This window comes from Larus michahellis, chromosome 2, assembly GCF_964199755.1.
Source record: "Larus michahellis chromosome 2, bLarMic1.1, whole genome shotgun sequence".
NCBI classification, from domain to species: Eukaryota; Metazoa; Chordata; class Aves; order Charadriiformes; family Laridae; genus Larus; species Larus michahellis.
In genome coordinates, this window is record NC_133897.1 from 7997419 (window position 1) to 8014689 (window position 17271).

The 17271-nt window shown below is 38.7% G+C and overlaps 1 protein-coding gene across 14 annotated transcripts in view; it reads right to left on the reverse strand.

The window, feature by feature from the left end:
• PRKAG2 (protein kinase AMP-activated non-catalytic subunit gamma 2) overlaps window positions 1-17271 on the reverse strand; it is a 236415-nt gene that overhangs the window by 35586 nt on the left and 183558 nt on the right. The window lies entirely within an intron of this gene.

Consider the following 17271-nt stretch of genomic DNA (forward strand, 5'->3'; position numbering starts at 1 on the left):
AGCACATCAGTGATCAATACCATCGTGCCAACTTACCAACAATTATGTAAATTTAACGTATCACAATAGCAAGGGCAGTAGCTATAAAGCAGGACATGTTGCCAGATGTAATCAGGTGAGGATGTTAATGGCAGCCACAGTCAAGAACTCTGTATTGACCTGCACAGCGAAGGTGCGCCTATAAGCCCTCCTCTCACTTGCCATACACTCCCACTCTCCAAACACAATTTCAGCTGGACCTCAACAATCCTCACCCTCTCAGGGTACATGGGTTTGTTAGGTGCTATCTCACCCTACATTGTCTTCCAACTCAGAGGTGGCACCACAAAACTGCTTCCCAAACTGACAATGGAAAGTTACACGTGTTCACAAGCATGAGACAGCTATCTGTAAGCACTGTTTAACACTCATATAAAAAGCTAGGAAACTCTAGCAGGACCTGAACAAGGGATTCAATTGTCCAGCTGGAACTGAAGTTTATTTCTACAGAAGATCCTTATACTGTAAATATAATGCACTGCTTTATTAGTTACTAACTAAACATGCAAAACATAAGCAGCACTGATTTAACTCATATGGCCTACATGACTTCATCAAATGTCTGTTGGAAAGGAAATTTAAGACCTTCTAACGCCTTCAACTACTTGGGATTACTGAACAGATGCCGTAACCAAATTCTCTGTACATTGTACAGGTATTGTATGTCCATTATGTATATACAGCTGCTCAAAGAAGAAGAAAAGGTCTCTCAAGCTGAAGGTTTAGGACATCCCAGGAGCGTGCTCACACCCGTCTTTCCTGCATGGCACAAGTGGACAGGCCACAGTCTTCTTTATAGTTCCTCTCACCTTCCAGAGGACAAACTTGCTGCTTTCGTTTGTATCCAACCACCACTGTGCTGCAAATACAATCAATCAAATATAAAGACCCTAATCTCCATTAGGATATTACTACTTTATTACCTATTTATTTTCTAGTTCCAGTCACCTTTGTTTTTTCGATAAATGCTCATCCTTTCTGGCTACTATTAACCTTCTGCAGTTTTATCCAGTACCTGCAAAGTAGTACTCCCTTCGGATGGACAAGAACAGATACCTTTCAGCTTGACTTAAAATTTCACTCAGTCTCTGCTTGTCTTCTCTGATACGCATAGGAGATCACCTGCCCAACTGGCTGTTCTTTCACCATAAAGTCAGTAACTTATTCAGATGTTGATATGGCAATGGTGTACTACATGAACAAGAGGTGACATAAAATCTCTGCTCCTGCTTGAGGAAGTGACTGAGGTATCCAAAATTAGATTTGCATAAGAAGCCTCATCTGCAGAAGTCCCAGTTACACTAACTTAATGCTTAAAATGTCCTAAGCCATGTCACACTGATGGGCCACAGATTAGAAGAACTACATGCTACAGCTCAGCTTCTTAGATCACGGACTTCCTAAGCAAGTCCTCCTCCTTGGAAGCTGAACCAGAGCTGCAGCTGTGCTAAGCACCATCCGTCCTTGACATTCCTGTCTATAGTATTCCTTCTCCCTTGGTCAGATGCCCCATGTATGCCTTTCTCAAATCGCTTCTGCACCAACTCTTGTAAGGAGTGGAAAGATGGAAAGGCACTAGACGACTGCCCTGGCATGGCAAAGGCAATTGCAGATAAGCCTTATGGAGTACATTTGCTGCACCTTAGCTTAGGCCTAGACCAAGACTTAGGACACTGCCTCCAGCCAAACCTCAGCTTTCAAACCTCGAACTCTCACCTCATGATCTGGAAGTTATTTGGCTCACAGACAGAGCAGATTCACAGCAAGAGACATCTTAATCTAGTGCAGGATCAGGGGAAGAGAAGAGTCCACTAATAAGTGGTTAAATGTGTATTTCCATGTGGGTGTTCACTCATGAAAGCTTCTATCTTTAAGATTTATCTGAAAGTTATTTTACAAGTGAACATTCTCCACATGCAGCCCCTCTCCCCAAATTATAGAATCCCAGATTGGAAGAGACCTCAAGGATCATCTGGTCAAACCTTTCTTGGCAAAAAACAGAAAGGTGAAGGCAAAACCCCCCAAATTCCCAGTGCTGTTTTCTGCAATTTTTAGTAGAGCACAACAGAAGTCACCTGAAATGTTACAGGATTTTTTGACAGTTTAACACCTGAAGTTGAAAGTGTCTCATATAGCCTTTTACAGAGTAAATTCCCTGTCTGCATCGGCATTTTATTTATTCCTACCGGTGGAGATCCTTTACAGAGTGGAAGATCAATCTATTTGTATTTCTGTCACTCTACTCCCCAGTCTTATTCACTTAAGACCAAGCGATTCTTACTCCTTTCCTTTCTCCCACCCTTCACTGTACCATGAGATACGCTTTAATTTTTTATTTCAGGCAGTTAATATTATTTAACAAAAACATCACAGCGTTTTTTTTTAACAGATTAACTATTCAGTGATACTGACTCAGAGATTGCAGTGGGACTTGGTACTAAGTATAACTGTCTATTTAGAGAGCTCTAAGGTAGAACTATCATCTGAATATTCCTCATAAATGAAAGGGAAACTTCCTCAGAGATCTACAGATACCTTCAGTTCCACTCATCCTTTTGCCACCACGCAGGGTGCTTTTCTGCTGTAGCTTCCCCCTCAGAATTTCAAGGCCTTCAAATGAAGAAAAAAGAGAAAAAAAAAAAGCGCCTGCAGACGGACAACAGCAACATGCAGTAACACATATAGTCTACACATACTGAAAAGCTTCCAAATCCTGTGGCACAAAAGCCTACAGAAAGTTCCCCAGAAGTGTTTACTGCAAACCACAGACCTTATTTCTGTGCTATATTCATACTGGGCTGACCCAACAACAAGATCCTGGACCATACATGCTTCCCAATTTCAACAATACAAAATCATGGCCTTTCCTATTATATATTATATTACAGCTATATTAGGGTCCTTGTATTTCTGCACTGGTATCCAGTCACATTTCAAGTTTAGTCTGTGGTTCGAGGAGCTTTTGAAAGGAAGACAGAGTTCCACAGAGACTGCTTTCCCTTATCTGCTTTAAAGCATTAATTCCACCACAGACCACAATCATGCCTCTGCAGCTCTCTGTAGAACCCCTGCTCCTCGTGGTTAGATTGAGAGCTAGTAGCTCTAGTAATTCTCAAACATTTGAGGAACACAAAAAACCCTTCTTAGGGACCTAAACAACTGTTTGTATAACGGACATTTCTAAGTTTACTATGAAATTAGCTACCAAATTTTAAAAGCCCTTTAAAAAGAAGGGAAAAAACAGCCGATAGCAGTATGTAAAAGATATACTTAGCTAATTGTCTAGCTAGGTGAACAACTTAGAGAAAGACAGAAACCACATATACACAAGAATTCCACCATCCTCCCTGATTTTTAATTAGCATCAGTCTGGGAAACTGTGCAACTTTAAAACCTTGGAGTTTTCTTACAGCAGCAGGAGCTAAGCGCTCCCAGCACCAGACACTTCAGCCTGACTACTATTAGCATAACCACCTCAGCCAGTTCAGACGGTGGATAAAAGAAAATGCGGAAGGGAATAGAAACGGACTTTGTGATATTCTCACGTGTACTAAATCTAGTTACTGGAAAAAACATCTTCCTTTCAGTTACTGCACACATACATATCTGTACTTTAGGTTACTCCAAGTCACACTCCTACTTTAAAAAAAGTCAAGTAATATGTTGAGTATCACATTTCAGATGCTAGAGAATTAAAATGTGAGAGACAAAAGATATTTTTCATCCCAGTGTTTACTACAGAACTGATCCAACAGCAATGTATTAGGTGAAATTTATTGGTACAATTACACTGATAAACTTTACTGAAGGGGATGTTAGACCAACAAAAGCACCCTGTACTACTCTCTTTTATATCACTTAATCGAGTAAAATAATTAAGTCTTTTGTTAACATAGAAATAAAAAAAAAACCCACAACTTCAACAAACATATATCATTACAGTGAAAACAGGAATTGGAGAACTGTTCACATACATCTAGCTTAAGCTGCCATTTAACAGAGTAATTTTTCACATCCCTAGCCAACACTCCTTTGTCAGCAAATACAGAATAACTCCACCTTTTCAAAGGCCAGTTCTAAAATGTGGCTCCACAGCAGCATAAGCAGCAGCACTGCATAGTAGTGTCAGCCACTGATCCCTCTGCATGGGCTCTGTGGCTCCATTCCCTCTGTCACACTGCTTCTGGATTTATACAAAACAAAATCCCCAAGTTGGCTGGAAAAGCTGAATTTGTCAGAAGTTATCGACTTCCCAATAGTGCCAGTTTTAAGGCTATTCAGCTCCCATATCTAGCCCTGTGGCAAGCAGATTCCTGCCCTTTGCTTACACTAGAAGCTATACAGTACAAGGACACCATCCTTGCTGTGGCAGCTAGCCATCAGATCAGCTTAGCTATGTCAAATCGTGCCAGAAGACACCAGGGTGACTGATCACTTGAATAAGCCAGCACGAGTTACCCTCTCTCCCTACTGTTATAGATAACCCTTGGCAGAGTACACAATAGGTAAAAGACATCATTAACCTTGCAAATTGTTCTTTTGCCTGCATTTTTACCCAAAGTTGTCACCAAAATTGGCTATAAAGTTTCAGTTCCCCTCCAGTCTGAACTTACTGAATGATTTCCTTAATATGCTTGATAACCTCTCCCACAACTTTCACAGTGCAGGAGATGGTAGTAGTTCTAGTGTAAGTCATTAACCCAACACCTCTAATAGAGCTGAAAAAACATCCAGAATGGATATAGTTAATCCACTCCAAGAGCAACAGTGACACTACACAGTAAGAACCACAAACTATTCCTCAGATGTTTCTACAAGCCCACCAACAACCCCCGAAACATGACTTTTAAGGGAAATGGAGGCATCTGAATGAAGAAGTGAGTTTCAAGAACAACATTTCAGGAATCAAATGTTCAGGTAGGATTTTATCAGTATTCCTCAGCTAAGGGACAGACAGGAACAGATTCTGAAAAGGAATCCAGTCCTACGCTGTGTACAGTGTGTTGCTGTGATCACGAGCAACAGCTTGACTTCAACCTACTTTCTCTAAGAGAAATATGACTAATTTGTTAGATGGGTTTGAAGGATACACAGACAAAACATACATGGTATATCCCATGAAAAGCATGGGAACTGAGGGACTGGGAGAGAAGAACAAGAAACTGCAATTTTGTCACAGAATAATGCAGTAAGAGGGCATGACTTTTCAGTCTGCTGCGCTGTCTGCTAAAAAGCCAAGAACACTGGAAACAGCGGACAAGAAACAAGACACCAAAAGCTGAACCAACGTCAGACTTGGTAGGGAAGAATACTAACATAGTTTAAGAAGGACAAGCACAGAAAAAAAGAAGTTATGTTGTACTGTATCATTTGATTTCTGTTTATTCAAGAGGAAACTTTTCTCAGAAAAAGAAAAAATACTCCACCAAAATAACCACCCATGTCACCAGTCACAGGATAAAACTGAGTGGTAAAAAAAGGATGTAAAAAGTGGGAAGAGATGGTTACAAGGATGCCTACTCTAAGCAGCAGGAGATAAATCATCATTAAGTTTTTAGAACATGCTCAGCCCAACTTTGCTGCAGAGATGGCAACCAAGACTAGCAAAGGACTACTTCCAACTTTAGAGAGGGGAAAAAACCCAAACAGGTTTAAAGTCTAATACATAGGAAGTAATATGATGACAGTGATAGGAGCTGACTATTCCATCACAAGCTGAAAGGATTTCAAATGCAAGGAACCAAAAAGAGAGGATGTAGAGACACAGACAAATTTGTTGTTTTTTCTTTTGGAAAGCGGTGAAGAGCTTTAAAACATCCTGGTAGACCACACATTAAAGTCACACTGCAGTATTATTCATGCAGCCACAGGCTATTTAATATGGATGTTGCAGATTGAACATTTCCCACCCCGACCTAAAGGAATGCAGGAGCTGGCAGCTAAAGAAAGATCATAGTAAGTTTACAGATGTAAGATACTCTGATACAAAGAAGCGATGGGAAGTGTATCTAGAGATCAGTATCAGAAGCTTCTTCAGTGATCCAAGATTAATTCAATTACATATTACAGCATGAATACATGACATGACAGGAAGAACAGGATTTTAAAGAAGCATGAGCACACAGGGACATTAGAGTAAGCAAGCTCTACCCTGCAAACTGTACCTTATCCTACAAACAGGAAGAGGGTCGAGGTACACAAAATAAGAGCAGACAATAGGTACATTAACAGGTAAATAAAAATGAAGAGAACTAAGTCCACACTGTCTTGTTGCTCAAGTCTTCAGGAAAAGATTAATCACTTCTGGTAACAGTGACAAGCTAAAAGAAACCTAACACACTGTAAAACATTTCAGTTCAAGAATTGTTTGCAACTGCTTAAGACGCTTTCAAACATAACATTCAGGATTGCTTGCATCTACTCCCCCCCTTTTTTTTTTTTTGCACATGTTTTAGTATGTCTTTTGAATTACAGAGCTCGTGCAACTGTTCAGTCACTTTAGATCATTAAGGTAATTGAGATGTTTTCTCTCCTTGTCACAAGGAGTTGCCTCATGCAGAGACAGCAGGTTATTAGATGTGTAAACAGGAGTCGATCTAGATAAAAGCAACCATTTCCAAACTCTGCTAGTTCAGTACCAGTCAAAAGGAGAGACAAACAAATTCAAAACCAGTCAGAATTCTTAGGTATGTATTGAGCAAGTTATTAAAACCTGTTTCTATTTGAAAGTACCTACAAGAGATGCTCATCAGATGCAAAGAAGAAAGCCAATACGGTTGTGTCAAGAACAGTTCAGTCTAATCAGTTTTTACTCGGGATAAAATGATCAACTGGATGAAGAAAAAAAGAAAAAAAAGAGGGTGGACACAAAATGAAAAAAATCATACTACGCTTGAGACACTGATTTCAAAGCAAGCTTGGATATTACTACATGTAGAAAAGATATGGTAGAATCACCACAAGGTAGCTGCATAACTCAGCAAAACTAGTAAGATGACTTCTTTTTTTTCCAGTGGATTTGCAAGACTGGATGACAACTGTGTTTTGCAGAAGATATGAACTCCAGTCCAAACTCCTCTCAAAGTTGAAACATTTTCATGGTCCGTGTTATGCGAATCAGCTAGTACAGAATGGCATGCAGGTTCATGCTACATGTCTTTTAGTTTTCTACAAGTCACTGTGAAAGAGCTTTTATCAATAGCTTGGTATTTCACAGAGAAAACACTGCAAGAGTCTCAGAGAATCGGGGCTTCATTTTATTCATCATTCTCCTTAGTGATCTTTAAAGCAGGAACAGAACACATTTCAAAGAGTTTGCAGTAAGAGTGAGAAATGGTTGCAATACTTTAAACCTCATGATATCTTCAAACTGAATTCATAAGTGGTTTGCAGTTAATGTGATCTGTCATAGAATACCGGAATCTGAAAGGAATACTCAATTGGATGAGTGCAAATCAGGGGAGTGACTAAATATCACTAATACTGTGAGAGAACTACCCTGCTATTAATTTGATTTGCTATAGCAGAAATAGGGAAGAAAAAGCACAGTTTGCTTAAGCGCAGTAACAAGCAAACCAAAAACCACCCCAGCTGTTAAAGAGCTATTAATGCATTCCAGAAGCTGGTTAGACAGAACAAAGCAATCTCAGGACATTGTACAGTCTCCTTCCTTAAAGGTCCTAAACATGGAATGGGACAAGTGTCTGCAACTGCATAAGTATATCCTGCTTTAGCAAAGAACAAAAAAGGTTATTAGCTCCTGAATATGCTTCAAAAGATCCACTCTTCTGGTTTGAAGGCTTAAATATCTCCACTTCTTCAAACTTCAGTAGTAGTGAAGACTTGTAAGAGAAAATTAAAACAAATAGCTGCCTGAAACAGATTCAGATTGTTTTTTCAATCTTCCTTGTATTCATAGCACACTTCAAAATCCTGCACTGAATTTTGTTTCTCATTTTTGGAGTAAGTAAGTCCTGGAAAATGGGCTGAGAAGTTAACACTTCTTTTTTAGTGCAGCGCTCCACTGGCAATGTGGATAAGCAAATGATTACATGAGATTTGAGGCAGACAAAAAAAAAAAAAAAAGTGATGAGCTGCTTAAGAAACTTCACATTCCAGAGCTAATCATAGTAACTCTTAAGTTTCTTGCCCAGGCAGGCAGAGAAACTTATTTGTTTACAAGCAAGACCTGCCTTGTTTAGCGACTAACTGGTAAACAGTGTCAGAAGTCCAACCATGCTTTTGAAACAGCCCACTATCACTTAAATCAACTTTCGGTCAAAGTTAAAGATTTGTACTTAGAGGAACACTACATCATTGCGGTTTTCTGAATAAAGGTAGGAACTTCAGCCTGCAACCTAATCATGCTTCTAAGATTTTCACCACAATAAAGACTAAGTTGACCTGAAGAATTTTCTAAAACATGTTCAAGATCTTCCCTTGACAACAAGCACTATGATTTTTCCCTAAGCATCCCAAACAAAGATCTAATTTAAGATGTCGCCTGTCTGGAATGCAGGCATGCTCTTCAAGATTGCAAGATGCAGGCCACAAAACACAAGACACTAAAAATGGTTTTAAGCCTCTGAATATTAATATCAGTAAACATACGCTGGAGTTGAATTCCAGGAAGGTTTAAGGTATGCGATTAATGAAAGAATAAACAAGGCCCGTATCCTTAATATTTATACTAGAAGATTGGTAAACAATTCGAACTTTTGCTATTTCTTCAAAGCAAGCATAAGTCCTGCTACACACAGTTAGCACACACTTCAGAAAACAGATAGCTATTTAAGTCTCTTAGGAATTAGTTTAAGATCAAACCTAAACAAGGAGCTTAAGCAAAGTATTATTCACAAGACAAGCCATTTGCAAAATGAGTACACAGCATCTTCACAAGCCGCATACCCTTCCTGAACAGGGCAAGCACCTAACCTTTAGGAGAACTGCCACTGAAGACACAAAGCTTCATTTATATAATGCTTTAAGGAAGAAACAAATTTTTAGGTTTAAGTCTTAATGACTTTGGACTATGTTTGCTGGAGAAGAAGTTTTGTCAGGTCTAATAAATTGTTGGTCTCAAACCCTGAATGACTACTTACAATAACTTAACAATTCAGTATTTACATTTTCATTTCTCTCCAGTTTCCCCTTACAAATTTCTTCTCCTTCCCTCCCTATGCATGCCAACATTTTCTAAATAGCTACTATTGCTATTATATGAATCTGTATGCACGCTAATAGATTATGAAGTGTTCTGTTTCAATATACCACTTAAGAGATTTATCAAATCGCAGGTGTAGCTTGAAGCTATACAGAAAAAGAATTAGCAGTTTTCTAACTAAAGCAGATGAGATCCAACACACATTCAATACACTGTACTCAGATACAGTTTTCTGGAACCTAGTTTAGAAGTTCTATTGATCCATTCTCTCTATCACAGGCAAACTGCAACTTCACCCAAAGGTGATCTTCCTCTGAACTCATATGATGCCCATAGAGAGCACCATTAGTGGTTTTTTTGTTTGAGGTTTTTTTAAGGAACTGACTCAAAAAATACTAGGGAGTTCAAGCAAGACTATGGCAGGAGATATACGTGCACCTGCTTGTACAGAGCAGAGCATTCACCTTTTGCACTATGGCATTCAGAGTCTTCTATTAAAGGCAGCCACATAACCCCTTTCACTGAGCGATTCCGCTCCATCCTGAAGTGACTGAAAGCATTCTAAGTCTGTCCTACAAACTCACTCCTATAGTAACTATGCTGGAAGCCAGAATACTTTTTCAAAGCTTATACAGGAAGAGTTTATATCCATTTGTTCTTGTGCCAATGTTGTTCTTCAGTTAATTTTCCTCCTTGGTGTTTACCCCCTTCCCACCCTTTACAGGATGTTTTCATACATACAGTGTTATCGCATCCCTTCTTGGCTTTCCTTTTACTAAGCTAAATGAGCAAAGCCTTTTAGTTTCCTCCTTTAATGCAAGTTCTGTATTCCTGGTGTCATAAACGGCCCTTTTCTATGCTTATCTCAGTTTGGTCCCTTCTCCAGCACCTCAGATATCTTCTTCCTCCGTGTCTTAGCTCAGAAGAAATTCATCAAACAAACAAAGCACCAGAAAAGAATACCATAGTATAAAGGAATGGTAGGGGGAAAAAAAAAAAAAAAAGAAAATTTGATTCTGTTTCTTAAAATGTCCATTGTTGGAACTAAATACCCCATCACAATACACAGAGAAAAGCAAAATAATCTTGTAAAAAAAAAAATTAAAAAAACAACCTTAAAAGCAAAAAAAAAATTCACATCACAAATAAAACCGCTTGTCTGTAGCGTATGAAAATTGCTTTTAGACAAAATGCAGGAGTGCCATTTAACTTCAATATTGTCAAATTCACCAAAATGGTTCACATAAAACAGCAAAATTCATATAAAATTCAGCAGAGAAGGAAAGAATCTAAAAACAAGCTAGATTTATTCAAATAGTATTTGAAAGCTACCTTGAAGATAGCCACATCACATCCAAAAACCTCTTAGATGTGGTTCGCTCTTAGAAGGATAGGGTTATTTAGGCTTTCCAGAGCTCCATCTAGATGCCAAGCTGGACACCTAAAAGTCAAATTCAGCTTTGGTCTAACCTAATTATGCTTGTGTTTGTATTAAACTGCTTTGGCTATGTGTTAATCCTAGCCCTTGGCGCAACTCTTCCACAGAAGGATTTTCCCCTACACTCCCAGATTTTCCTTTTGTCAGCTTGCTCTACTCACAGAAGAGCCACGGTAAAGCCCACCACAGCTTGCATCCAAAGGCAAACTGTATGGAGAGGTACATTTTGTTTCAGATGCAAGAACTGTTATGAAAAACAGTACCATCAACTCCTGTACTTATGCTGGAAATGCTACAGTCCTTAAGATGTTTCAGACTTATCTACTTCCCCCAAACCCATGCAATGCTAGTGTTGTTTTAAGTTCTGGAAGTCAAAATATTCAAATCAATAAAGTAACTGCAGACAGCTTAAGTGCTACCCAAAGAGCAAGCTCCTAACAAAAAGCAGTGCTGATGTAAGTGACCTGACTTGAAGAAATGTTCCACAGACAAAGCCCTGTGATCTTCCATCCTCAAGTTCTCGAAAAACATAGTATACATTACAAAACCTCCTATCTTAAAGGACAGTCACATCTGTTGCAGACTAGTAAGCAGAGACATTTCTTATGATTGTTTAGCAACAGCTACATTGAGCCAACTTATGCAGATATTAGTCTATAATTCTTGTCACATTGGCATTACTTCATCTCAAAGCAACTCACCTTCATTTAGTACGCAGTCATGCCCCAAGGCACCAAGTTTTCCAAGAGCACTGATTTGACCACGATAGACAAATTTAACAGTTGAGGTTATCAAACCACCAACAATAATATTGTTTCATCTATACTGTCCTTCCCTGTATATGCAGGGCATCGTAGAGGTCTATCAGATAGACCACTGCAGACCACTACCTAGGAAGTTTCTTGAGGAAAGGACTGTATAGGCACCCTACTCAATCCTGGTAATGCTCGGGAAAGCAGACACAGGCAAGTAACATCATCTTGTAGTCATCTATAAGGCAACACTGATATCATCACATCATCTATGTCTATCATCACTCAAGCACACAACACTGTAAACTCAGGATCTCTAAATCAGGGAGTTCTTGGGACACTTGGAAGTTGAGATGATATTGTCCAAAGCCTTTGACCTTATATCAAGCAATTGCTTAACAACTGTGATAGCCCACTACCAAACCAAAGAGCTTCTGGATCAAGGAAGTTCTCCACTGAAGTTATTAACAGAGTTGACATCATCCCTCATCTGATGCAGATGAAAGTGACAGCACGAGCAAGAGTGGCCAGTAAAGGTTATTGCAAAACAGTACTTCACACTGGCCACCCGATACTAACATGTATACATACACATGAAGCAGTAATGCCTTTCAAGTGTAGAAGAATACCACGTTGTCTTAATGTTCCTCAAGAAAGCTGCTGGCCAATAATGCCTTTCACTCAGAAGATAATGTTTGCAAATCATGCAGGTGCAACACTACCTGGCCACTATCAGCCCCAACACTTCCTGTAGAACTGTTTTCAGTTGCTTACAGCTTTGCCAAAGCAATTACATGGACTCATTGCCATGGTAAGCGTTTTTCCATAGATTTTTCTCTAGGAAGTCTCAGCCAGAGTAGTCTCACTGTTTCCAAGAACAAATTAGGGAAAACGTTTTGACGACATTAAAATTTTATGAAGCTTTTCCATCAAGAAGCTCCTGCATCCCCCAAGACCCAACACAGAAAGTTTCAGAGCACACCCTGTGTAACAGGGCTGTATCATTTGCTTACTAAAATATCACTTCCCAGACGGTAAGGCTTGAAAAATTTTGTTTCCTGAGAAAGACTGCATGCTTTAGCTGCTACAAACTGGTTATTTCCTAGTCAAGACAGAGCAGGACTTTCCTCATTGTAAGAATAAATACCATGTTAAGAATAAGACAGTCGTATCTTACGTAGGAGCAGGAAAAGAGTTAGGATTGTTTGGAGACAGTGAACGCTGGGCTGGCAAGAACCATGTGCAATACTTGCACAATGTCAAGATATACGTGTGGACTGCAGGAACAGTCTTCATCTAAGACAACAAAACTCCCAATAGCTTCTTTTGCACTGCTCAATTAAAGTTTTGTACTTTAAGTTACCTATCATTTAAACATAATTTTCAACTTTGAAGATGGAAATTTCCAGGAGGAAAAAAAAATAAATCTATGATGCTACTATATAGCAAACCAGCAGACAAAGGACATGAGATTGCCCCGGACAGTCGTAATTTCTTGCATAAACTTATGAAGCTGAACATTTGAATACTCCAGATATGTTATTCTTTAACAACTCTGGAAAGTACATCACAGAAAAACCCATCGTCTCCTTGATATTCTTTCTTGCAAGATGACAGAAAATATAAGCTGAGTAAATTCAGTGGAATTAGCTATTGTCTATACTTTGAGATGCAAGTGTTCAGTATCATCTCAGATTAGCCAGGAGAAAAAGCACTAAGATTTTTTAGAATCTCTCATTATGACCCTTATGTTACACCACAAAGTAACTCCAAAGCAGGAAGGGAAAATAATCTGAAACTCTAAGGCCATATGACGTCTATTAACACCAATTACCATCTCTGCTTAGTAAGTTCGTGCTGTGTCCACTTACAATTTTTTATCTGCAGAAAAGTTCATGTAAAACACCCCCTATCACCATCACCATGTATGCTGATATCTCAAAGCACATCTTGTGGGCTGTTCTGTACTCCAGAGAGCATCAGCTTTAACAGTCACATAATGAATGTTTATTAGAAATTAACTGCAGTTGCAAAAGAATGCTTTAACTTCACTATGTCCTAACCTGAGCACATGATCCTTCGGTCTTAAGAATTAAGAAAAATCTAGTATGCACATTAACATGCATTTTATTACAAGCTTCTTTTGACTACTTTTATCCCCAAAGTGACATCTGTTTTCATACCTTGATTCAGATATTCACTTGACAGTGGGAGGCTGACAGACAGGAAGAGCTCAATAAGAAACTACTTTTAATAAGAAACAATAAGATCTGCAGAGCAAGGAAGGAATGACCCCAGACAGAACAATTAGTTACGAGGAGATGCAATTGCTGGTGAAAGTGTGTTTCAGCAGACGGCCAGAAACAAGCATGTGACAGAAGAGATGGATGATATAGGAGGAGCGAGATGAAGGCCAGAGCATTACTAGGAGAGATTCCACTCTAATGCAAACTGTTTATCAAATAACTGTCTAAATGCTGCTTTGTGCAACAATCCAGAGAAGTAGAGCATTCAAGAGCGAGCGCATCAGTCCCATGACGCTGATGCTACAATTGCTGCACGCACTTTACAGAATTCTTTTTTCCAGACTAGGAATTGAGCAGAGATACAGGAGAACCCTGCAATTAACTTAACTCTGTCTGCAGAAAATACTTTGGAAAGACTCCCCGAGTTAGCAGATGCTACCGAAAAGTAGTTAATTCTGCTTCCAGTAACTACTACTTTATTACCAGCGCTGAGCAAATGGAAGAGATCAGCATGGATGAGAGCCAACATTGCAACAAAACTAGTTTCCAAAATAACATGCTAAAACTATACCAATTAAATCAGTACAATTGATAGGCACACATTTGCCGCTCATTTGCTACTCTAATCCAGTTTCTCCTCTCACAGCACAGGTAGCTGTTGGAACACAACCACTTCTGGAATTACAGCTTAACAAATTAAAGTTAGTAAGTCTAAATCGTTAACTCAAGCCCTTTTTCATATTAGATCTTCACAATAATTTCTCCTTGCTCTTTTCCAAGCTCATCGTATCCTCCATAAAATAAAACCCAGAACTACTCTTGACATTGATCAGAAGTAAAACCAACCTTAATATAGAAACATGACAGCACAAACACTAGAGCTGAACAGCAAACCCACAATATGTATGAAGACCACCAGTTTTTGGTTGTTTATATATATTCATGAGAGGTCCCTCAGCACTATCTATTTCAAGCTACAATGAGAAACTCCACACCCATCAACAGGTAGCTTTCATACTTTTTGAGGAGACGTACGTAGGTCATTGCCACCCAAGGAATACTGAGCAGGATGAGTTCAGAATATTTTATTCTGGAGCATCCCTCAGTTAAAAAGAGGCTCTGGATGTCTTTCATGAGAGTTGTTACTTTCCTGCTCTAATTCCTGTTAGGAAAAAGGTCCTTTAGGGAGTCCTAAATAAAATAAATATCCACTGGCCGATCCAGTGCTTCTCCTCTGTGCACATAATCAGCCTCCAGCCCATCCTATTTCGGCTGTAGTGAAGTTGATGCTGTTTAACAGCATCTCACTAAGATTTCCCCTTACACATCACAAGAGCAGTATTAATAAGTCAATGCTAGACAGAACCAGTGACCCACCAAGAAGTTGCACTGATCCTAGAGAATCCAGACAGATATATGAAGTAAAGACATTTTAAAGCAAAAAGATGACCAGCACTTCTTTCTGCAACACCATCCACATTAACTATGCACAAAATAGTTTATGTACATTCTTTGTATATAATGCATATAAATAAAAGAACATGCCCTTTAGTTGACAGTACCATTTTATTTAAAAATCACATCACCAGGCTAGATTTTACATACTTCATTACAGTACCAAGACTATAAATCTTTCTAATACTATTTTTTCAATTTAGCCCCCTTAATTAGAATCCAAATTAAATTAATGCCTTCTGTGCTTTCAAATTCTCATTTGTGTAACCTTTGAGGAGAATGACAAACAAAAATCTGTTTCAGCATACTGGATGGCATTCAGTGCACACACTGAACCTCATTTTTCAGCTCTTTTTATTAAGGTCTCTGTTTCAAGAAAACTGCAGCATAATTTGATACACAAGATAGTTAGCAACTGTTGACAGACACGGAAACTGGAAAGCTAACAAGAGCAAATACTCAAAAGTAGAGGCAGTCAGAAAAGCAGTTTCAAAATAAGCTCCAAATTTCTCATTTAACTCACAGTTTCAGGTGTCAGTGGAGAGATTTTAAGTTTGACAAAATATCATCAGTTACAGCGTGGCTACAGCCACTTAATGAAATCTTATCGAGGTTTCAACGGAGTTTCTCAACTTCTGAGCACTTACTACTTGCCGTCCAACAAAAAAGTGAACACCGTCAGATGTCATTTTACTCCCCCACCCCCAATATTAGCACAAATACAACTACAGCAACTAGTGCAAAAATTTAGGTCATAAAACACGTACTGCCACTAAGCTGCTGCATTTCCATCTGCATCTTAATTTTCTGTAATTCTCCTTCTATAGGTCTCCTCATATGGAAGCATTCCATACAGTTAAGTTTTGGTCTGACATTCACTGTTAATTTTACTTACACCTTCCCTTCTGAATACAGTACTCTACATCCTTTCCACTTGGCTTTAAAATTAGGCATAAAACTAGGTTTTCATTAAGTCTGAAAGGCTAGTAAGGCGACTGCTTCCTTTGAAAATTCATATACTACTTTAAACTGGTCACAGGTTTGCTATTGGGCGTTACCTTTTGACAGATCCCTGAACTGCTCTCACCCACTCAGCCTGAGTACCCACAGACAAAGCTTTAGTTTTAAAGCTAAATGAATCAAGAGACAAAGCGAAACAGAAGCTTGAAAACCAGAAAAAAACAATTTAAAAAAATTACCAAACTTTCTGAAGAACTCGGGTTATCTTATTGCAGTGTTTTAGAGGACATATGCAGAGATTCAGCCTCACTGAGAGACTCCAAATAATGTTACACTGTTAAAATTACAAAGGGTTTTCAAAACTGATTTCTTTTTTTAACCTAGACATCCTTTTCAGATATCTAAATTTATAATTTTATATTAGGATACCTTTTAAAATGGCTTAACCTTTAGTGATTCAGCAGGTTTTAGAATCTCCTATCTGGCAGTAAGATGCTTTCTGTAAGAAGAAATACATAAGTCGGTAACTTTCTGACTCTTCGTAAGCATAAAATGAAGGCCTAACTAAAAACAGTTAAACAGTGCGAGAAAAAAAACACTATAGGTTAGCAACAAATCCCTTGCACCAAATATTGATATTTAATCACGTTCCAAGATTCACAAAGGCGCAAGTATTTCATTGCAATTCAAACTCTGTCTGGACTCCCAAAAAAAAGCTCCAAGAATCCAATTGTTAAGAGCTTCCTTTTTCCACACACAGAAAGCTTAAAATAAAAGGTGTTACTTTTTCAGACCAGTCCCACAACTGTAGGCAGCAGGCTAGTAACCAAGAAGCCGGTTTATGAGCATATCAGCTTAGGTATTTCTTCTCACAGAATGACTCAGCCTACTATTTTCAAAGTTTTCCTTAAATATTTGTCCTACATTTTACAATAGCAGTTACCAACTACAGAAAAACAAATCCCATAAAGTCTTAGCCACTTCACAATACCACACAGAGAGATTAGCTATGCATCCACATTTGCATCTACTAATCTAATCCTTTCTGAAAATAAAAACTCAGGATCTTCAATACGGATCTTTCAGAGGTAAGCGAATGCTTTGGGCAAATTCGAGAAAACACATTCATGCTTCTCCACAGCACGGTTTAGTGCTTGCAAGACAGGGGAACTCCTGGCAAGTTTTCCTATCAGGAACAGCACATTCTGTTAAAACTGC